The sequence below is a fragment of the Phoca vitulina genome, unplaced genomic scaffold (genome assembly GCF_004348235.1).
Source record: "Phoca vitulina isolate PV1807 unplaced genomic scaffold, GSC_HSeal_1.0 scaffold1, whole genome shotgun sequence".
In the NCBI taxonomy this organism is placed as follows: Eukaryota; Metazoa; Chordata; class Mammalia; order Carnivora; family Phocidae; genus Phoca; species Phoca vitulina.
This window is the reverse complement of record NW_022589704.1, coordinates 43,393,625-43,417,067: the sequence shown is the minus strand read 5'-3', so window position 1 is coordinate 43,417,067 and position 23,443 is coordinate 43,393,625. Positions and strand designations below refer to the sequence as shown.

General features: G+C 41.3%; 1 protein-coding gene across 4 annotated transcripts in view; it reads left to right on the top strand.

The window, feature by feature from the left end:
• Nucleotides 1-14,643: 14,643 nt before the first annotated feature.
• NAB1 (NGFI-A binding protein 1) overlaps nucleotides 14,644-23,443 on the top strand; it is a 48,395-nt gene continuing 39,595 nt past the window's right edge. For 3 of the 4 annotated variants that reach the window (XM_032406068.1, XM_032406079.1, XM_032406051.1), the window contains exon 1: nucleotides 14,644-14,926. The gene's annotated coding sequence lies outside the window, so the exon portion shown is untranslated. Of the gene's footprint in view, nucleotides 15,122-23,443 lie in introns of all 4 variants that reach the window. The other variant, XM_032406057.1, reaches the window with a different exon arrangement.

Here is a 23,443-nt window from a genome sequence, read left to right as displayed (position 1 = left end):
AAAGTATAGAACCCACCACTATAACATGGTTTGGGCTAATAGTATATGCAGTATACATGTTTCCTAAGAAAATATAAAATCAGTTTTGTAATGCCTTTCCCCCCAGCCCTGCTATCACACAAAATACTGGGTGAAGAGTGTCCCCGTGGCCTGAGCTGGGCAGATCAGAGTCACTCTCACTGGAGTCTGGAATTGAGACAGAAATGCTCAGCTGTCTGTGCACTGGGGAGCCGTGGATTAGCAGTGTTTGGGGCCATGTGCTCTGAGGCAGTGAAAACATCTGCAGAAAGAGAGAGGGAAATAAAAATAAATTTACAGAGAGAGAAGCAGAGAGGAGAACGAGAAAAGAGCGTGCTTCCTGGCTTCCTACAGGTTTCCTGGCTCTTGGGTCTAGTCCCTCAGGATACTGGGCTGCCTCCAACATTTGGCCTGAAGTTCACCTCTCTTATATGCAACAAAAAGTCTCCTAAAACATTGACTTCATGAGTGTTTTGACAACAAAGCACAATCATAATCCTTTTATCAAGTTCAATTATCTGAACTCTCTAGAATCTGAACTACAATGAAGATCCCAGAAGTAATCATACCACATATCCAAGTACTACAAGCTGTGTTTTTGGTCCAGAGGGGTGCAGAGTATCACTCCTAGCTGTGCCTGACACTCCTAACTATCCCCTCCTCAAAAAACAGTCATTCACCAAATATCTATTGGGCAGCAGCTACATATTCTATATCAGGCCAAATGCTGAAGGTTTGAAAGCCATTGAGACAGAGCCCCTGCCTCCTAGGAGCTTTCAATCTAATGGAGAAGTTGGGTAAGTAGAGTGTCCTGCATTCCCCTGACGTACGCTGGTGAAAGACTTCAGTCTTCTGTAACATCACTCTCAGTGAAAACCTCAGTGTTGAAAAGGAAATAATACTACTATGCAGATGCTATTTGTTTAGTATTTCAAGAAGCCAAGCATAAGCGTTAGCTACAAAAATCTCAAACATTTTGAAGGTATGACTAACTTAAATTCTTTTGAAGATTTTGGATGAATGTTGCAGGGTTCTAGATGAAGAAGAAACTATGTCTTTCAAGATGCTTACATATCTAACCCAATGAAATAAATTACACACAATTTAACTTCCTTCTACTGGTTGTGTGGAATGGGTCATACAGTACCCCACCAAGTGTGATAGGATCATGTTGAATTTTTGACCAGGTTATCTATGTTGACAGTATAGCAAAGTCCTTATTGTCAAGGAAACAAGCCTTACTTAGATACTGTCAGAAATCAGTCTTAATGTCAACTGACTTTAAAAAATTAAATCTTTATATTAATATTTTACTACTTTTATATTGATTATGCATCAAAGATCATATGCTGTTTTTAAGTTAATATGGTATTCAGAAAGGCTCATAAAAGTAACTTTCATCTGATTACATTAACACATTTATTGCAGAATATTTAGATAATAGACTAGTATGGTGTCACTTAATCCACAAAACCATTTTATTGCCATAGTTATAACTTTTATATTTTAAATTTTTTAGCTCCTTCCTTGCTCTATCAGCAGGAAGTCTAACATAGATTCTCCCCAAATTGTCTAAAGGCTCCAGGGGCTTAGTCCAAAGGTGAATAAGGCTGAGTCATATGTCCAGTGCAGGGTTGAGAAGGAATTGGTCTAGACCCTTTCACCAGTCCATGGTATGGGAATGCCCATGATGGTCATGGCCACTGTGCAGACGTTGGTGGGGTCTGACCTGGGGCTCTGCAGTTACAGCTCTCTTAAGAGTCCCTCACATACTCATACATTGGGCCAGGATGGCTGTGTCCCAAGGAGGTTCCAACTTAGCTGTGTGCTAGGCTTCCTCCAATAGTGCCTAGGCCCTTAGTTTAAGTCAGAACACCAACTTAGGTCTGCCCATTTCTAAAGATAATTTTTTTCAGGGCTTCATTATTCTTCTCTGATAACGAGCTTTAGCCAGACTACCCTGATAAATCTCAAAAAGTACGGGTGAGTATCTGTCTCTGTCTTCCCAGACAGTCAAAGCTCCATACTCAAATTGTCCAGCTATTTCATCAGGAATCAATTTTATGGTCATTGTAATGTGTGGCAATAGGTGGTCACCACAGAGTAAGTTGACTATATAGATTACAAGAAAAAAAAAAATAAAAAGAGAGCGGCTGGCAGAGGGAGAAGCAGGCTTCTGGCTGAGCAAGGATCCCAATGCGGGGCTCAATCCCAGGACCCTGGGATCATGACTAGAGCCAAAGTCAGACGCTTAACCAACTGAGCCACCCAAGCATCCCAACATTTACTTCATTCAAGGCACAGATTGAATGTCACTTCTCTCTGATCTCATCCTCTGGTGGAAGCTCCACCTACTCCGACCCACCCCAATCTGTACCTGTCTAAAGTCACTTATGTTATGCCCTGTATTGTTCTTATTTTTGCTCTTAAGTAAGAATTTCGTTTTACTCAACTTTTTATCCTCCATGTCAACTGCGGCAGTGTTTTCCTTGCAAATAGTGCATATTTGACAAATACTTGTTGGAAAATATATGGATGCACAAGCTATAGAAAGATGACATATCAATTTACTTAGCCCAAATTCTTTAACTTTATTAAAATCAAAATGATAAGTGTCAAGTACCTATTACATGTAAGACACCAGGTATTTACAACTTCAAACTTTTCTTAAAATCTACTCGGAAAAAGTGCAGATGTGAAAAATTATAAAGAGTAACAATAAATACCCACATATCCGCCATCCATATTAAGGAAGAACATTGGGGGTTACTCTTTCCAGGTCTTTTTGTTTTAACCATATTACACATTACTTATAATGTGTGTTTGCTGCATTATTTAAGAATATTAGATTCTGATGTAGAAAATAAGAGAAGCAAATACACAGGAAGAAGAATGAAACTAAGAATCAAAGCAAATAGCTTAAGAGGCAAGCAAAATTTGTAATATATGTTAAACAAGAAGAAGTTAGTAACCTATGAGATAGGCTAGACATAGATAAAGTAGAGCATTTGCGTAATGAACATAATTAGAAAAGGATGGAAAGAATAAGAGACTCCAAATAGTCATGATACATAAATATATATGAGGCCATGAATCATCAAATATTCATGACACACTGAAGATACATGAGGAATATGAGGCATTTTTTATTATCAAGGTCTTATTTCAGGCAACCATTGGCTCCTCATGTCCTCTGTGCAAGGAATGCAAAATAGAATCCATAGCCATCCATCAGGCTTATATGTGAACTACAGCTATCAGCCAGAAGCACGTGATTCCAAGCCTACAGAGCTACTGTGTGTTTTGACTTCAAACACCTACTGAGTGTTCAACTCTCAATTCTGGTCCTTGCAAACATACCCTTAGCAAGGAAGACAGAAGGGACTGAGGACCGGGTAGTGTCATCCTTCTACCCTGCCTACAACATGTTTTAAATGTGTTAACCTAACCTATCTTTTCACCTTGCCTCTTGCTGTGTGTTTTCAATTGATTTAATAAACCAGGTGATTTAAACATCTTATTTTGGTCCGTAAGCCTTTCTGTTTTGCAATCTCTTGGATAGCTTGCTTGTTACTGTACTTAAAGACTTCCATTGTGCAAAGGTAGTTTCCCACACAACAACAGTATTTACAAGTTTTAATCTGGATATAAATGGCATCATATTGTACATATTCATCTGCAATGTGCTTTTTTACTATCATATTTGTGAGAATCTTCCAGAGACATATGTAGATCTATTTCATTTATTTTCACACTATATCCACTACATGAATATGTCACAATTTGTTCATGAATTCTTCTGTTCATCTAATGTAGGCTGCTTCCAATTTTTTACTATTGCAATCAAGGCTGCTGTGAATATTCTTGTACATATCTCCTTAGGCACATAACTCCTTAGGATGATCTCAGAATATAACCAAGAGTGCAAATTTCTGGGTCAAAGAGTATGCATATCTTTAACTTGACTAAATATTGTCAATTGCTCAACAAAGCGACTGCTTCAATTTATACTCTTATCAGAAGTATATGAGTCCCTATGTTCTTAATCCTAGCCAACAGTTTGTGTTGTCATACTTTAAAATTTTGGCTAATCCAACGAATGGAGGCACTCTGGTTACAAAGAAGTAATAACTGTGACAGTTAAAAAACCTCATGGTATTCTTTCAGTACTTCAATTATGAGGAAAAAATATGTGCAAATTTTGTCTATTTTTGAACTTTCCCATTCTCTGTTTAAGGCCAAGTAAAGTTTCCCCTTTTTCTTTCCAACTCCATGAACACCAAAGAAAAAACAACTTTGCAACAAAATTTGCCATTTTTTTCCTGTAGGGAGTAGGGTTGGGAAGAATACCATGTCGGTTGCTTTATGTCACAAAAGTATCCCTCTGATTATAAAGGGGCACAAGAACAAGAACTTAGCTGTATCCATGCAAATCAGCCATCATTAAGCATATGCCACAATGATAGTGGGTCAGTAGCTGAACAACTATTACTCATAGGCTGAGAATGCATTCACTTAAAAAATTCTAGAAAGTTGCTCCTTGCCCCACAATACCTATCATAAGGGCTTCTTCCATGCCTTAAATTAGACTATTATAATGTACTGGGAGTCAAAATTTTCATACTTAAGAAACCTCCCAAAGAAACTATATCTCAAAAAATACATTTAGTACTTAGAAATCGCTAGCACCTTTATTTGTCACATCTCTTTCAAAAGCACGGATGGATGGGACACAGGACCTGTAAGTTCTATCGGATTTAAGATGGAGACCACCCCCAACATCTTCCTCTCCCTAAACTAGCACTTCCAGACAGGCAAATCTTTGTTAATTTCTTGCTTAAGCCTTTTGGATCACTCCCCAACAGCCCTAACGTTCTCAAACGTGGTCTAGGGGTCTCTTTTGCCTTTGATCCTCTAACAATTATAATTGTTTAAAAAATGCAAATTCATTAGTCCCAGCCCAGGCCTACTCAATCAGAATGTCTGAGCCCTGGAATTGCGTTTTTTATAAATTACCCAGCTTGATTTTTTTCTTTTTTGCGATTGAGAAATATAACACACATTAAGTACTAAAATCAGAAATATGCAGTTCAATAAATGATTACAAAGTGAACACCCATATAAATGCCCAGCCAGCACTTCAGAAGACACCCCCCCAGCCCCCACTTCGGGGCACCTGGATGGCTCAGTTGGTTAAGCATCCAACTCTTGGTTTCAGCTGAGGTCATGATCTCAAGGTTGTAGGACCGAGCCCTGCGTTGGGTTCCATGCTCAGTGGGGAGTCGGCTTGAGATTCTCTCTCCCCTTCTCCCTCTGCCCCTCCCCCTACTCACGCACACATTCCTGCTCTCTCTCTCTCTCATGAGTAAATCTTAAAAAAAAAAAAAAAAGCCCCCCTCATTCCCCTTTCAATCCTGCCCCTCTTCCCAACTATAACTACTAACTTGCTGTCTAGCACTAGCAGCTTGATTTCTGCACGCACTGAAGCGAGAACTACAGTGACAGGATACAATCCACACTGCTTCGTGTGCAGGACTTGGTCTTGCAACCTCATCTTCTGCCTCTGCCCTCTTCACATGTCCTTCCCAAGTCTTTTGGAACCAGTTATGTTTCAGTTTACAATTACTGCCCTCAGTCAGTGCTCACGCTTCATGCGGTTTCACTGCCTCCAGACTTGCTGGGGAGTGCCTGTACTTCCTGAGTCTTTCTAGCAAATTCGTCCTTCAAGACCTGTCCAGTTGTCACTTTCTTATAAGCCTCATGATGTTTGTCCCTCTGTCCCACCCAAGGCAGAACCATGAGTCTTTCCATCGTGACTAGGAAGATCTTCTATGTGGAGCAGCTATTCTTTTACGTGTCGGGTCGCCTTCCTGGACCGGGAATTAGGGCAGAGAATTTTTTTTCAATCCGCTGGAGCATGTAGGCTTAGTGTGTGTGCCTCAGTAGGTGCTTAATTGTTGAACAAATGAATAATCTCCAGGTATGAACACCCGTGGAAAAGGAGCACACCGCAACACTAACACGTCCAGGTCTGTCTGGATCGGATGATGTTCTTCCTTCAGGAAGTAACCTCCGGCGTCAGGAGAATACTGGGTGCCAGAGAGGAGGGCGAAACCAGTGGGATGAAATGCAAAGAGAGAGGGGGGAAGCTAGAGTGAGGTTGCCTGCAGAGCCCTGAGAGTAAGGAGCAGTCAGACCACTCCAGGCAGCCTGAGGGCGGGGGTGGGTGGTGGCAGAGGGGTGGGGGGGGAGGTCTCCTTCCTTGCCTGAGTTCCCCCCACCCCGTTTTTCTCCGACAGGACTTCTAGTTGTTAGACTGTTGTGCTGTGTGGGAAGCCTAGATTGTCCAGGCTTCTTCACAACACCTTTTCCTGCCTCTGAATTGTCCCCAGACCGTCCACCGGCTGCTGAATGTTGACTCTTGCTTGAGAAATGCCCCTCATGAGTAACCTGCCTTTTCTTGACCTTAGCATACAAGGAAGGTAGAGCATTCAGTTCTTCAAAACTCCTACCCGTCCACAGTATGTGTGAGTAGGAGTGTAGGGTGAAAACGAGACACACAGAGGGGCCTTGTGGAACTGCCCTGGTGCTCGGAGGATCTGGATCGGAAGCACCAGGCAGCCTGCCATGGGAATCCTCACAGCGATGGAAATAGTCCTTACACAAATGAGCCTCAACTGTTAGGCACGCTGAGAGGTCGCAAGAACAGGAATGAGAAGAATGACTCAAATTTTACATAATCCAGAAAAGACACTGTAAAATAAAATTTTAAAATCTATCAAAAAGTAGTCTGAAAAAGAACCACTGCCATGGCTGGATCCCTGGGATGCGGGTAGGGGTGGCTTTCAGTTTGGAGATGATCAAGGCCAGCACAGAGCTGGCCTTCCTGGGAGATAGCTGTGTTTGTGAAATGCAGGAAGGCTGGGGCCCTGCCCACTGCACTCTTGCAGATAGTGGGCCCCTCTGTCCTCCCCTAAAGAACCACAGTTGCCTACAGAAGGGTCTCGAGCAGCACTGGACCAGCACTGTACATGGTGGGCCCAGCTTTCTGCAGCAGAACAGGGGCAGTGAGAAACAGTGACATCAGAGGCTGCCCAGGCACCAGTTCTGTCATTCTCTGGATGTGGAAGCCCAGATGAAAGAAATGAATACCACTCTTTGAATTACTGTGCAAAAGCCCTGGGACCGTATGAGTCTCGGTAGTAGGGGCAACCACAAGTAGATACATGCTTGAAGGATTAATCAGAAAAAAAAAACAAAGAGATATGACTGTATTTGTAATATGAGATTAAAGCAGTTCAAGCAAGCTAAACCTCTATCTCTACATCCATCGGACACATGGAAGACTCTCAAGACATAATTATACAGGATGGATTACATACAAAGAGCTCAACACATATTTGCTAAATAAGTTCTTGATTTTTGTTGCCCTCTTCAATTTCATTTTAATTTTTATTTCATTGTAAACTGCTTTTGAAGCAGAATCTTTGTTAAAAATAACTCTTAAATTTTCCCCGATTTTCAAAGTAATGCATGTTTGTTGCTGAAATTTTTGAAAATTAAAAAAGCATAAAAAATTAAAATGACCTATAATACCATCACCCAGAGATAATTATGCTAACATTTGGTAAACGTCTTCCCTTATTTATTTAGGTAGAGAGATTACGGATTGCTTTGCTGTTCTGTTTTGACTAGTAACATTATATCATGAGCATTTCCCAATATTATTCAATATTAATTGAATATTTTCCATCATATTGATGTGATGTAACTTAAGTAATCCATTATTTTGGATGTTTTGGTTTTCAAATTTATAAATAATGCTGTGATTAATATCCTCTTCTTAAGTGTTTATAAACTTAGGATAATATCCTAGAAGTGAATCTGTTGGATCAAATAAAATGAATACTTTGAAACTATTGGTTCAATTTGCTAAATTGCCCTTCTAAAAGGTTGTTTCCCTTTTTACCAGAAATGTGCATAAGAGCCCCTAACCTTACCAAGAGCAGGATGATTTGGAAAATTTTATTTAAGGAATATATTTTATAGCTGGAAACAACTCTCACTCTGTCACTATTAGAGATGTTGTTTCAGTAGGAAATGAAAAAATATAGCAATAGATAGAAAACGAAGAAATCAAGGTCCTTATATTTTTTGACTTCCATAAATTATTGCCAGTTCCGGGCAAAGCGATGCTTACACTGTATAAATCTGGGTGCGCACAACAATATAATTCAAACCATGATGGTGTAATTTGGAAATTACATGTGAACAGAATGATGTCTGATTTACTTTTATTTCAATAGTTTTAAATCTCTTATTGTTCAGTACAGGCATTGCTCCTTCACTGTGTCTGCTCCTAGAAGGCAGTTAGTGTTGAGTACCTTGTTGTGACAAGTAGCCCAACTCATTAACACACTCAATTTCTTTATATCTAAACTAGCGCATGGTGGGTATTTTTTGAACCTGTTCTGCTTTTCTTTCCTTTTTCAGATATATACATGTACCTGATATATACGCCCCCTCTCCCAATGCAACTAAAGATAACATACAGGTGAATGTACAAGTGAAGAGAGAGCAGGATCACCACTGTTTCTCTGCCCCTACTTCCTGAGGATCCATCCCAAACGCTCCATCCCATCACTGCCATTTGTCTCAGGTCAAGAGCACACTTTTGTGGAATTTATGTGCAGATGATCTCTGTCTCTTCTTTGTTCTTCCTCAGGAGAGTCAGGTACTTGGATGGTTTTCCTTTGTTTTTTGCTTCCACTTCTTTCAGCATAGTTATGTCCACTCTAGTCAGCTTCTCCCAAGTGCACAGTTACTTTCTGTCTCTTCCTCTCCCTCTACTTTCTTCCATCTCTTGCCCGCTTACTTCAAGGAAGGCTCTCTACCTTCACATGCTATTCCTATTCCCTTCCTCCTTTCATGAGCTGGAAAAAGCCCTGCATCTTGGCTGCCACGTCACACACTTTTGGCAAGGAAAAAACCAAAATCTTTCATCCACCCTCATGTGTAATGCTTAAAAGAGGTGCTCTAGCTGGTGGGTCCTCTGCCTGCAGAGTGTAGGCCTGAAGAAAGAGAGAAGCTAGGAGAAAGGTGGAAGAGAGAGTATAGACTTGCTAGAATCTCAGCCAACTGGGTGGAGAACAAAAGCCAAACATGGGACTGTGAGGAACAAGAAAGCCCAGAATAAGGTGTGCAAATGAAAGATGATTTGGATAAATTCCAGAGACTGTGAGCAGAATATTTTTCACCTACTCTCCACCCCCTGCTTTGTGTAGTTGGCTGGGAATTATTAGTGGCCAGTGTCTTAGTTCATTCAGGCTGCCACAACACAAATACCACAGACTGAGTGGCTTGAACAACAAACATTTATTTCTTCACTATCTGGAGGTACAAGATCAAGGTACTGGCAGATGATTTGGGGTCTTGTAAGGAGCCACTTTCTAGTTCATAGATGCTATCTTTTTGTTATGTCCTCAGGTGTTAGAAGGGGCAAGAGAACTCTTTGGGATCTCCTTAATAAGGACACTCTCTGGGGCGCCTGAATGGCTCAGTCGGTTAAGAGTCTGCCTTCGGCTCAGGTCATGATCTCAGGATCCCAAGATCAAGCCCTGTAACGTGCTCCCTGCTCAGCAGGGAGTCTGCTTCTCCCTCTGCCCCTCACTTCTCCTGCTCTCTCTCTCTCAAATAAATAAATAACATCTTAAAAAAAAAAGAGTCAGATTAAAAAAAAAGGACACTCTGATTGATAAGGGTCTTATCCTCATGACCCACTTCCTAATAGTGGGGATTAGCATTTCAACAAATGACTTTGGTGGGCGGGGGCCACAGACATTTAGTTCATCACAACCAGGAACAAGTGGACAGTAGTCAGTGTTGTTGAGACCTGAAACAGCGTTACGGAACAGTTAACTATACAAGTCCTGCACAGTGGATGCCAGAGAAGGGAAAAGGTGGGAGAAGCGACAGTAGCTGAGCTGTAACCACTGCTGCTAGAGAGGACAAAGGAGGAAGAAAAACCAGGCCCAATTCCTTAAAAAGTGTCCAGAAATTGTCTTTGCAAAATTTCCCTTACGTGCTCTTCTATCTTAAACACAAATTTTTAAAATAAAACCAAAATTACTCCTCATTCAATTAAACGATTGGCTGTATTTACTGTTCAATATTATATCAGTGTTTTTTTGCTGTTCGTATTAGCAATGTATAGTGTAAATGTCTTTATCTGCAGAAGTCAACCAACTGTGTTAGATGACTTCTAAGATCCTACCTGGTCACCGCAAAGTCTGTAATTCTGTATTTTCACTAGCATTTTACAAGCATTTGTAGCCCATGCTGGGAATCTATCTCATTCCTTTTTGTCACCCCAATAGGGATGGCAATACAAGTTAAAAATAACCAACTTATAAATAAGCTATTAGAACTAAACTAGTTGTATGTTGAATTTCTGCAAAGTATTTGAACTATTACGAATATACACAAGAGGCTGAATTAGGTGAACATCATAATCCTTACATCTTAAAATTCTACAGTGTCTTAAAATGCAATGTCTGAAGATATGCATTTTTTTTTTTTTAGAAAAGCAAGTATTTTTAGAGTCATGGCTCTTGAAATGATCAGTATTAAATATATTCTTACCAGCTTACCTTTAAGAAACTAGTTTATAATTTCAGTATTTTAAAGTATTCAAATCTCCATATGTTTAAAAATCTACTTAATCTACAACAGACATCCAAAGCTTTAAATTTCATATTGCAAAATAAGGGTAATTTTAATTATATTTCTGGTAATATGAATATTATACATGACTCAGTTAATTGAGGGCCACCACCACATAGAGTGGAAAATTCGTTAAGTATAGAATTGTTCTGAGGCGGTAATAGGAGAACCGGAGGATACCATTATATTCTTGTAGGTCATAAGCCATAATATTATTCTTTCTCTCCCCTAAGAACATTTTAAATCTATTATGAATTCTTTTGTTTTGAATCACTGAGGCATTTTAAAGTAGGAAATCTTTCTGAAAGTAATAAATTAATGCTCTTTCAGTGAAATTTTCACTCAAATGTCAGAACCACTACCAAATTTGTACTTTTTTTTTACTAAAAACTTTTTTAGTTTCACAATGTGGAAAAGGTTTTGTCCAAAGAACTCCTTATTTTTGCAAATGTACCAATCACTTAAGTATTTTTTTTAAAGATGTTATTTATTTGAGATAGAGAGTGAGAGAGAGCGCACCAGGGGAGGAGGAGGTGGGGAAGGGTAGAGGGAGAGGGAGAAGCAGACTCTCTGCTGAGCAGGGAGCCCAAAGTAGGCCTCAATCCCAGGACCCTGAGATCATGACTGGAACTGAAGGCAGACGCTCAACCAACTGAGCCACCCCAGGCACTCCTGAAGTACTTTTAATAATAATATTTTAAAAATCCTGGCACCGCCTGGGTGGCTCAAATGGTTAAGCGTCTGCCTTCGGCTTGGGTCGTGGTCCCAGGGTCCTGGGATCCAGCCCTGCATCAGGCTTCCTGCTCGGTGGGGAGCCTGCTTCTCCCTCTCCCACTCCCCCCTGCTTGTGTTCCCTCTCTCGCTCTCTTTCTCGGTCAAATAAATAAATAAAATCTTAAAAAAAAATCCTGTTAAACACATATGTTATTGAATTCAAGAGAAGTATAAGACACACTTACAGGATAGAATGGGATATGGAACAATCAGAATCTACAATTGCTACCTTATGGGATGGAGTGCCTTTCCCTAACAAACCACCAGGGCCTGGCAATGGGAGATAACTGTGTGTGTCCAGGGCGTGGGGTGGGGGTGGAACCAGAGGTGGTGTTTAGGGTGGCATGGGTGACAGAAGTGGTGAGGAGGTCAGTAAGAACCATGCTTCTTTATCTGAGTTGTCTCAGATGCAGATGAATGCCTCCATTCTCTTTGTGAACAGCCATACTGACTACACTGTTGTCATACAGACACTGTAGACATAGAGAACTGGATGCCTAAAAGCTTAAAAATTTATCTTTTCTTCATTTTCCTTCCTCCCACCACTTCCCCCAGCACCAGAGAGTGTTTAAGGCAATGCAAAGTGGGCCAAAAATACCATTCTTAATGTGGGAAGAATATACTATCTAAACGTGCCCAGAAAACAAACAAGAGGGGATTTTAGTGTTTAACTGTAGAAATACAGTAGCCCCAGATTTCACTTTCCATGGTTTCCATAACCCATGGTCCAGAAGTAGATGACCCTCCTTCCGACATAACATCAGAAGGCCAATAGTAGGCTGAAACTATGTCACATGCCTAGTCATTCACCTCACTTCATCTCACCACCACAAGAAGGGTTAGTATAGCACAATAAGATATTTTGAGAACAAGAGACATTTATGTAACTTTTATTACAGTATATTATTATAATTGTTCTATCGTATCATTAGTTACGGTTGTTAATCTCTTACTTGCCTAATTTATAAATTTATCATAGTTACAGGAAAAAATATATATAGGATTTGGTACTATTTGTGGCCTCAGACATTCACTGGGTGCCTTGAAACCTCTCCCCCATGGTTAAGGGGGAGCTATTGTAACTAGTCACAAGGCAAAAGAAAAAATATCTGCCTTAACATATTTCCTTTTCAGCATCATGTTCAATACTGGCCAAACACATACAGGCTCAGGAAGAGAATTTAATGTCGTTTCCGCCAACTCTGGAAACAATTCTACTGGGAGGCTCAATAGTCCAGGTTAAGACTGGTCATTTCGTGACTTGTGAATTATTAATTGTACAAATTTACGGAAGAAAGTTATTTTTTTCCTAGCTATTCAGAACCAACGATGTTTGCAAAACATCAAGATTCCAGAGAGAAACTAGAATTTTGCAGATTTCATTGCTTGAAAATTTCTTAACTGTATCTTTCCACGAAATTGTCTTTATTTTATAACCTGTTAACTGTCTCTTTAGCAGAACAAGGTCCACAGCAGCAAAACCATGACAATCAGGCTAAGACAAACCTCCACCGGTGATTTCTTCAGTTGAAGAATTTGAGGAAGCAAGCATGCTTATTCATTTGATATATCAACACAACTACTTCATACAGAACCTTTCACTCACACTGGAAAAAGAGGCTTAATTATATATATCCCATTGTGGTATTACTCATTCTTTCAACATGTTTTTGAAAAGAAGAAAAAAAAGTTCACTAATAAGGTCTTTTTCTTTCAATGTTATCATCCTATCCGTTGCTGCAACATAAAGATGTGGTATGAAGAATTTCCCATCTCAAAGAATGCCTTGTATCCCCACCAGCAAAGTAGGCACACTCTGGGAGGCCAGCCAGGATGTGGGAATGGCTTCCTATAAAACTGGATTTTTATATGTATGTTAAAACGGGATTCTACCTGTATTTGCAGTAGTTGTAGATTTTCTAAATGTGTTCTATCCTTCAAGAGCACATTGCTAAAATTCGGGGAATTCTTTCATTTTCTCATTTTTGCAAAGAGAAGATAGATTCTAAAATTTCCTTTTTTTTTGGCAATAGTTTAAGTACATTTATGGAGGTGTTTCAATACTTTCTTTGGTTAGAAAAGTTTATGCAAACCAAACTCAAAAATTCTATAGAGTGCCTCGGGAACTCTATTTTAATACACCCCAGGACTGTTCTAAGCGCCATCGGATTTCTTCACCATGGAAATAGAAAATATTAACCAGTAAAATAACAGGCAGTTTTTCAGGAGGGCTGAGAAGGGTGGAATTAAGTTACCCGGCAAGCAAGACAATCGTCAAAGCTGCACTTCGGGTTTGTCGGTTCCCACTCTTCCCCTCCTCCCCCACTCCCAACGCCGAGACAGAGCCGTGGAGGGGCAAGATGGGCGAGGCAGAGATTCTCTAGAATCCCCCGTTTTTCCTCCAGCGCTGCGCACCTGCCGCCCCCACTCCGTGCGGTCGCAACCAACTTCCCGCAGGACGCCTGGGACCGAAGGGCAAGGGGCGCACCTGGCGCACCAGCCTCCCCTGCGGGGGCGAGCTCGGCGCTCAGATTAGTGGGCCGAGGGCGCTTTCTATTTTTTTTCAAGTCAGCCTCCCGGAGGATGTTGGATTTGGCGGGGTGTGCTCTTTGAAATACTATATTGGGAACCTCACACATTAAAAAAGAATTTTTCTTTTTTTTAAATTGCAAATCTTCCCGGTTCACTAGGCAGCTGGAGAGCAGGCCCGAGTTGGTGTCCCCTCCCGCCCTCCACCCCCGCTCCCCTCCTTCCCGCCCCCTCCCCCCGCCCGGAGCGGGACTCGCGGGAGCCGCCCCCTCCCGAGCGCCCACTTGGTTCCTCCCAGCTGCCGTGTGAATGGGCCGCCCTCCGGATTCCGCGGAGGGGGCGGTGGGAAGAGGCCGAGCCCGGGCCCCGGCGGCCGCCGCCCCCGCCCCCGCCCCGCGGCGGCCCACGCCGGGATCTGCGTCACTCGGCCGCGCGTGGGCGGGAGCCAGAGCGGCGAATGTAGCAAGAGCGGAATCTCCCAATGTGACAGCGCGCGGGGGGTGGAGGCGGCGGAGGCGGGCGGGGGAGGGGGAGGATACAGCGCGCGCCGGGAGGAGAAGGGAAGGGAGGAAGAGGGAGGACGCGGCGGGGGAGGTGCCGCTGCCACCGCCCGCGCGCCTGAGCCCGGAGGAGCCGCCGCCGCCGCCAACGCGGCCGAGCGGAGCGCCGTCGGGGCTGGCGGGCAGGAAGAAGCGGCGGGTCCGAGCTGGGGGGGGAGCAAGGAGAGCGCGCCCACCACCTTCCCTTCCCCCCTCGATGGGAGCGGGGGCGTCCCGGCCGCCGCAGCCGCCTGAGGAGGGAGAGCTGGGGGCCGTCACTTCGGAGTTGGGGCTGAGCCGTCCTCGCGGGAGAGCGTGCCAAGACCGCTGCAGCCGCTGGCCGAGTACGTACCTGCTCGCTGTACGCCAAGTACGAGACGCGTTGGCGCTCGTGCGGCCGCGGGCGAACTTGGGGCGGCAGAAACGCCGGGCCGCGCGGGCACTCGGGGGCCGACGTCCAGGGGAACGGGCCCCGCGCGGCCGCCACCGGAAGGAGAGGGCGGCATCTGGATCGTGTGGGCGATTCCCAGAGTAATTCGGTGCGCCGGGGCAGCGAGAAGAGGGCGAGCAGGGCAGCGGGCCTGAGTTGCGCGTCTTCCCTCCCGAAAAAGCCGGGGGGTGCGAGTCCGTTCTCCTAACGCAACTGGGGTCGTCGCGCGGGGCGCGGGGGTTGCGTGGTGTATTGTGCGTGGTGGGTGCGCGCGCCGGCCCCCGAGTTTTGCAGCTATCTTCCCCAAGGCCAGAATCTTTTTGTTGGTTTGTTTACTTTATTAAAATGTTGCACTTACAGTCTTAGTTTTTGTCTTGGGTATCCTCTCCTTCTGAATATAGTTTTATAAAAGCGGAAGGAGAGTTTTGCTTGGAAGTGGCTTACAGAAACTTGGCACCAAGGTGCAGGGAAGCGAGAGACTCGTGCTCGCTAAGGCCGAGTGTGGAATTTGCAAACACATGTGGGACATACAAGCCTTGATGCAGAGTTGTGTGACCGTATTCATGGAGAAATAAAGTGCAATCAGATTTATGATTTTCAACCTCAGTGTTCACAAAATTCAGATGTGAAACGATACTTCCAAGTAAGCCTAAATGTTCTAAGATCGGAAAAGGAAAACTGAGTTGGAATATGCACGAATAGGTTCTGCATACCAACTTTGCAGCAGGTGATCAGAAGGAATCTTTGACTTGCGTATAGGTTTATCCCACTCCTTGAGTTCCGGCGGGCATGGAAAATTGGGGGGTAGCTGTCAATATAAAATTTCTTGAGAAAGAGTTGATTTGGAGTAACCTGTCACTACCAGTTGGTTTGCCAGTGACTGTCTGCAAACTTAAGGAGTGCAAAGATCAGAAGCTGAGAGGGAAATTCTCAGATCTTGTTTAAAAATATTTTGGCAGTTTTAATAGATAATATTAGATTGCATAGGAACAGAGGAACGGAATTTAAAATAGATTAGTCACGTAGGAAATGCTAGGCTGTTTTGTTAGAAAAGTGTGCACACAGTGAATTACCTTCTTAGATTCTCATTTTTTTGAAAATTTTCCCTTGTGAGACATACCAAATTATGACACGTCATAATTTATATGTGGGTTTCAAGACGAAATACTAGAAAAGGGAAGCTTAGGATTTATTTTGGGGTGGAGGTTGATATTTTCCTGAAGATTTAAAAGAACTGCTTTCAATCTAGTGCCAGTAAAAGTGGCTCTTAGATTCAAGGGTATCCATTTTCCTCCATTTTTCAGTATTGAGACATCTTAATATTGTCCTTTAAATTTAAAAATTATGTTTTCCTTACGGGTATTAATATGCATATAAAGGTTCTCTTAGGAATACATGGCTGTCTGGCAAGGTCAGCCTTCTTTATTCTTGTTTGGGTGTTGGATGCTGGACAATTAGGTCTTGAAAGAAAATAATTTTAAGGAACCATTGGAAAGTTTCTTGTTTTAATTTTATTAGTTTAGTATCTTGTACGAAAGTTAATATGCTGTCCTGGTATTGGAAACGCTTCATATTCCTTGGCTCTGGTGATTCCCTGTTATATGTGAATGAATCAATAATAAAAACATTGAGGCATTGTAGATTTTTTATTTTATTTCATTTTGCCTGCTAATTGTGGATGTAATTAAAATGACAGAAATCCTTAGGAATACTATAGCTGATAAAAGGAAATTTAGTGAGTTTGTATGTCTAATAAATAATTTGATACATTTAATAAGTAATTTGCATCTTCTTTTAGAGAATTATTAAATCAATTATCTCAACTAAATTAATTTAAAATTCTCCCTTTTTGTGACTAGTAAATAACACCCATCGTCCTATAGGGAAGTTAATATATTTTCATCCCCCTGGTTAGAGAATCAGTTAAAGTATTTGGTATTTTAATCACACTTTAAGGACATAATGGTTTATTGTTCAAGATTTTGGGGGTTTGCACTGTGGATGCTTTGAAAGAACAAATTAAATGTATTACAAAGTGGGAGAGACCTTTGAAGAATCTGTTGCTTGAACTTTAAATATTTAAAGTAAAAGGTAGGTAGTTGGATGGAAACAGAAATATGTCAGGTTTTTGTGTCTCTTGACCGAAACTCTGTTCTAAGACTTGGGCCTCCTCTATCCCATTAGAAGTCTTTTTGTTTTGTTGGTGCTGTTCATGTGCATCATGAATATGGTTTTATGTTACTTTCATGGGAATGAGCTTTCTTTTTTTAAGATTTTATTTATTTGAGAGAGATTGAGACATCTATTGATCACGAGCAGGGGGGAAGGGTAGAGGGAGAAGCAGACTTCCCAGTGAGCAGGGAGCCCGATGTGGGACTCTATCCAAGGACCCTGGGACCAATGACCTGAGCCAAAGGCAGATGCTTAACGACTGAGCTACCCAGGCGCTCCGGAAACGAGCATTTTATAATATGTTTTGAACAATCTAAGATCCTGCTAATGTATAATTGTCTTGCATATGCATATTTCATCGTGGAGTTTATTAAATATATTAAAGAATAAATAATACCCTTTCAAGCATAATATAAGATTCTTAGCCCCTTTGTTTTGGATTTAATTTTATCTTATCTGCTTCTTTCATTCTTTTTAGTGGAATGAAGAATAGTAGTTATGATATTAAATGCAAATTTTCTTTTTGATCTGACATGTTCAAAAACTAGTACAATAGTAGAATATACTCTCTTAAACTTAATGAAACAAGTGGGAAATCTGAGAAGTTGGTGCTGGAAAAAATAGTAATCCTCATCTTGTCAGAATTCTCACAGCTAAAACATGGCATTAAGCTTTCAAATAGTTTGTCATTTCTCTAATACCTTGTATTTAGAGGGCTGCACAGTTAATTTGCACAGTATGTTAATTTTAAGGAGAAATTTCTGGAAAAAGTACGCCTTCCGCATGCTCAGAGGACATTAATGTTTGTTAAATGACTTGTCTGATGGTTGACTGAAGAATTTCCAGCCATATCCTATGAAGGAATCTGTAAGACATTTTTTCCTCCAGGTTTATTCAGAATTCAGAAAAAAGTCAATGGAGGGTACATTTTAAGTTCTGCAAATTACCATTAATTCATTAGGAGCTTTATGTTTAACTCATAGCTATGATAGTAATAAGATCCTGAATATTTTAAGATCACTGAATGCTTACTAATAAATTTGTCTAGGTAAATTATTTGGTACTTGGAACATATAAACACAAACTCTTACAATCTGAAGTAACCCATGATGTAACTGAATTTTATATTTAATTATTTTAGCTTGAGTTCTAGCACTAGGACAGAAGTTTGGAAGAATTCATTTCCTAGGCTTAAGACTTATCCTTCCCTAAGCCAACCTCTGGCTTGTCATAAACCTTTTCCGGTTCAACCTGTAGTGTACCTGCTACGCCCTTCTCACCAGGCCCCTTTCTTCAAACTTGGTGGTACTTCCAGGGCTTTAAATGCGGCTCTGCCCTCAGTTTCCTTATTCCTTCCGTACCATTTCCAGTCCCTGTCTTTCATTCCTTTAGCGTGCACTGGATCTCTATCTAGATGTTAAAAGGAAAACAGTCTGGTGGAACTAATTCACCTTAATCTGTAAATGACTCATGAGCTAACTCTTCCCAAATTTTTTTCACATTTTTTATAAATCTGTAAGAGGCTGCTGTTAACTTAGACAGTTTTAAAGTAAAAATTTCAGGCTGTGTTGGGAGGAAGGAATTTATAGTCCTTTGCATAAAAAATAATTCAGATCTTACTGGGATTCTGCCCTTGCTTTCTCCTCACTCCTGAAGAGTCTCTGTTCTTTGGAATGCCACAGACTTCTAAAAGTGTTTGTATACTGTGTGTGTGTGTGTGTGTATTTCCTACATAATGAAGAGGAGGATTCAAGAGTAGTGATTATGAATCCATTTGATATTTGTTTTTTTTTTTAAGATTTTATTTATTTATTTGTCAGAGAGAGCGAGAGAGGGAACACAAGCAGGGGGAGTGGGGGAGAGGGAGAAGCAGGCTTCCCGCAGAGCAGGGAGCCTGATGCGGGGTTCGATCCCAGGACCCTGGGATCATGACCTGAGCCGAAGGCAGACGCTTAACGACTGAGCCACCCAGGCGCCCCCATTTGATATTTGTTATTTGTGGATAACTTATATTGCATTTTAACTTATAGGAACAAAGAAGGAAAAAACCTAGAATCTTTATGATCTTTTAAAATGCTGGTGTTGGGACTGGACTAACACATGAAGTATATTACAGTAGTAACCACATGTAGTTCCTGTTCTGGAAATACATCCTTAGATCTTTTGGAAAAATAGCCATGTTATGGAAGTCCAAATACAGCCTTATAAGAAAGAAGTATTGAGGATGAGAGAATGTAAAAGCTTTTAGGGAAAGTAGTAGCTAGAGATTGGTCATTTGGACACCATTGGGGCACCAGTTTACACAGAGAGCATTCCTTTTGGAATATGAAAGGAGGCTGCTGATCAGATTCTGTCTCAAAGTTGGGTTTCATTGAACAACAACCTTTATAGAGATGTTATTCTACATTGAACACTTGGCTGGAAGTGGGGGATAGAAGATGAATGAGACCCAGTTTCTACCCTCAGGGAGCTTATATCCTCTGTTCTGCAGAGCCTGGTGAGGTTGCGTCTTTATTCCATGGCTCCTTATGTATAACACTTAGCATAGCATTTATCACAGTGTTTAAGTGTCTGCTTATTTGTCTTCCTTCACTCTCTTAACTCATTCTCCACGAAGGATCATTTGAATAAGTGGGGAAAAAAATGAGAGAGAAAGTAGTGAAGGGTTCAATTAAGGGACAGGACACCTACACCAAGGGGGTGTGGGAAAGGCTTTATGGAAGAGGCCAGTGGAGGTGGGCAGGAGGGAGTATGCCTGGCACAGGGGCCGGGAAGTGGGAGGCACATTCAAGGAATGCCTGGTGTATCTGTTTGGCATAAGCACAGGGCCATGTTAGGGATCAGACAGAAGGCTGGAAAGGTATAGGTTTGGGTCTGGGATGCCTGTAGGAGAAGTTTGGGTATCTTTCTCTTTGCAGTGGGGAAATTTGCACAGGTGGGTAAAGAGCCACACTTGTACTTTAGGAAGATAAAGTTGGTATTGCAGTGGGGGGTGTATTGAAGGTAAGGAAGCTGTTTTCAAAGTTGAAGCAAGAAGCAGTGAAAACTAGAATTAGGTGCTTTTGAGGCAGAGAAAGAAAAAGGATGGCGATGTGGCTTAAGGAGATGAAGATTTGAGGAAGGAGGAAGAAGAAGAAAGCACAAAGATGAAAGAGTAGTGATGCGACTAAAGAAGAGCATTGGGAAGAGTAGATTTGGGATGCCAGAAGAAGGGAGGAAAATAGATACTTGCTTTTGGACTTAAAAATCTGAGATTTTGACAATCTCCAGGTGGTAGTCGAAATGCAAAATTATCAGAAAAATGATTTGTGCTGATGGTTCTCAAACTTGTCCATTATGAAGATCACTCTTTAAAATTAAAAAATTACAGATGTTCACTGCTAATTTTTCTTTTAGTATTTGTTGACTGAGAATACGTATACTGTAATGATGACAGCTACTATGAATTAGGTTATGCTTTTAAGTGAGTTTCTAAGGCAGGGAAGAGATCATAATGTGCCATTAGCAAAGTCAGGTAGAGCGCATTGTCACGCTGTAGAGAGGCCGGTGATAAGTCAGTAGTTACTTGAGAGCTTTGATCGAGTCCTAGGACCGTAAGGTAGACTGAAGCTTCTTGGAATGGATTGAGGCAGTGAAGGCCCTCTGTCCTACACTGAATCCTCACATCCCAGCTTGGAGAATGTCAGAGAAGTTTTACTTCCCATAGGCATATTGAGTGCTTCCTTGTGGTTTAAGGACAAAATAGGAGTTGACCAGTCAAGTTTTCTGGGCCAAGCTAACCCCTTATTTCATTGAGCAAGTTTGAATCTGACAGATGACTGATCCTACCCGGTTAGGAGGCACAGTTCTGTTTTGTTTTATTTTTTAAGGTTCTGGAACAACCATTACCATTTAAAATAGATTAATGAATAACAAATGACAACAAATGGCCTTAAACGAATCCATTGTTGCTTAATTCCTCTTCCTCTGGAACTGACCAGGCTGAGCAATGTTTAAGCTGGTGCAAGTGGAGATTGCTGTGTATAGGTAGCAGGTCTTTGATTTGGATTTTGAATGTAGTAAAAATTAGTAACTGGTTTCTCTTAACTGCGGAATTCATGAAAAGGTCAGACTCAGCATGGTTGTTACAGCATCCTGAAAAGGCCAGGTAACAGTAGTTTTCAACTGAGTATTTACCTCTACTATTAGCTACCTGTTTATAGTGTTGTTGTTACATCTTCTCCTATTTACTTCAGAATGAAGAGCTGCAGCTAGAGGCTTGCTCTTGATTTATGTGACCTTCATGTTGAAGCATGAATAGATACAGCATTTGTAAAAACAGAAAATCTCATCTTTTAAGAATTTTCTTTTAAATCAAATCAAGTTAATGTATGAAGTGGTGGGTGTTTAAATGATCACAACAGGCTTTTGTACGAAACTGAAACATTTTCCTAAAGCAAAAGCTTAAGGAGAAAACTCCTTTCCCAGCAGTAAGTCTGGGCCCTTAGAAGCCTCTTGGGACTGTGACTAGCTCACTTATGTCTTTTATCTGGTATCTTGACTTTGGAAATGCACACTTGGTCCTATCAGTCATTACAGAGATAGTATAATAATTACTACCTTCTTATTGGTACTGCTTTCTTACCCCCTTAGGAACTAGGGGGTTTCCTTTCTTTCTGGGTAAAGATGAGAAAAGGATAAAAATTTGAAATTAATTATTTCCAAAATTAGAGACATTTTAGAAGAATACAACTTAAATTTGGGTCTTTAATTCTCCTTAAGTTTCTCTTTTATGTTTATCTAACATATTTTTTTCTTATTGCTAATAAAAAGATTCAAAAACTATTCTTAAAGATTTTTTCACATAGTCTTTCCTCTGTTCCATAATTTTGGGGAGCACATATGATGAGATAATTGATGACACCATAAACCTTGCAAGGTTATAGCCCTCCTAAAAAAAAAGATTGTGTGAACACGGGGTTTGACTGATGAATCACTGACCTCTACCTCTGAAACCAATAATACATTATATGATAATTAATTGAATTTAAATTAAAAAAAGATTGTGTGCATGCGCACATGTGTGGTTATATGTGTATATGTATTTTTTTTTTTATATACTCGAGTTGAAAGCCTTTGAAGCTCTTGCATTAGGTGTATGATGGGAAAGGAAGTTTCTTTCTCCTCCCTCAGACACTTTCTAGAAGTCCTTCCATTTGGTATAATACAGTTCAATATAGACTTTAACTTGTGTCTATAATTCCCAAGAGTTGTCTTTTTGTGGGTTAGTGTCCAGTGGGATGATACACACTCTCCCTGGAGAGTCTCCCTGGAGTGGGACGGTAAGCCTCTGTGGGTGATTTAGAAGATGCAAGAATGTTTTTATCCAGAGGGGTAAAGTGGCCTGAACCTAAAGGTAGATTTAAAGAATCTGGATGATCACGGAACATGTAGGAGTTTGTGGTGCCCAGAAGGTATACTAAATAGGGATCTTCTAGTATAGCTTGCCAGATTTGCCAAATCATGGGAGTCTCCTAAGATACAACTCAGTGACCTGGGAAATTGTATTTTTTAAAGATTTTATTTATTTGTCAGAGAGAGAGAGTGCGCACAAGCAGGGGGAGTGCTCTGGCAGGCAGAGGAAGAGGAGACTCCCTGCTGAGCAAGGAACCTGATAAGGGACTCCATCCCAGGAGGATCATGACCTGAGCAGAAGGCAGACCCTTAACCAACTGAGCCACCCAGGCATCCCGGAAATTTTATTTTTTATTAGCACTCCAAGTGACGGTCCTGGGTGCTAGCAGAAAGCTGCTGCTCCCCAATTCAATCTTTTTTTTGTATCTCTCGGGAAGTCATCAAGTCACCTGGAAATACCCTTGTAAAATAAGGACCATAAAATTTGAGGAGGTCACTAGTTGATCAAAGCAGATTGTGGATGACACAGAGGTTCCTGAAGATGGGGCTTCCCAGAAGTCAGTCCTTAGGGTTGTAGGGAGATACGTTCTCCTTGAATGGGATGACAGACTAGAATTTTGATAGCATTCTGATTGATGGCATAAAGAACAAGTCCCAGATTTGGTGACCTCCTGGCCTTCAGAGATGTTCCTGATATTCCTTTGCTTGCCTTATCTCCCAGTTAACTGTTGCTCTGTACTGTTTTGAATTAAGAGTGGAGCTTCCATTTTCCTCTGATGTACATATATATTCTTTTGCCCTTCTGTAATTTTCAACATAGAGAGCCACAGGGTCCTTTTTAATCCTAAATGTGCAAGTTGATTAC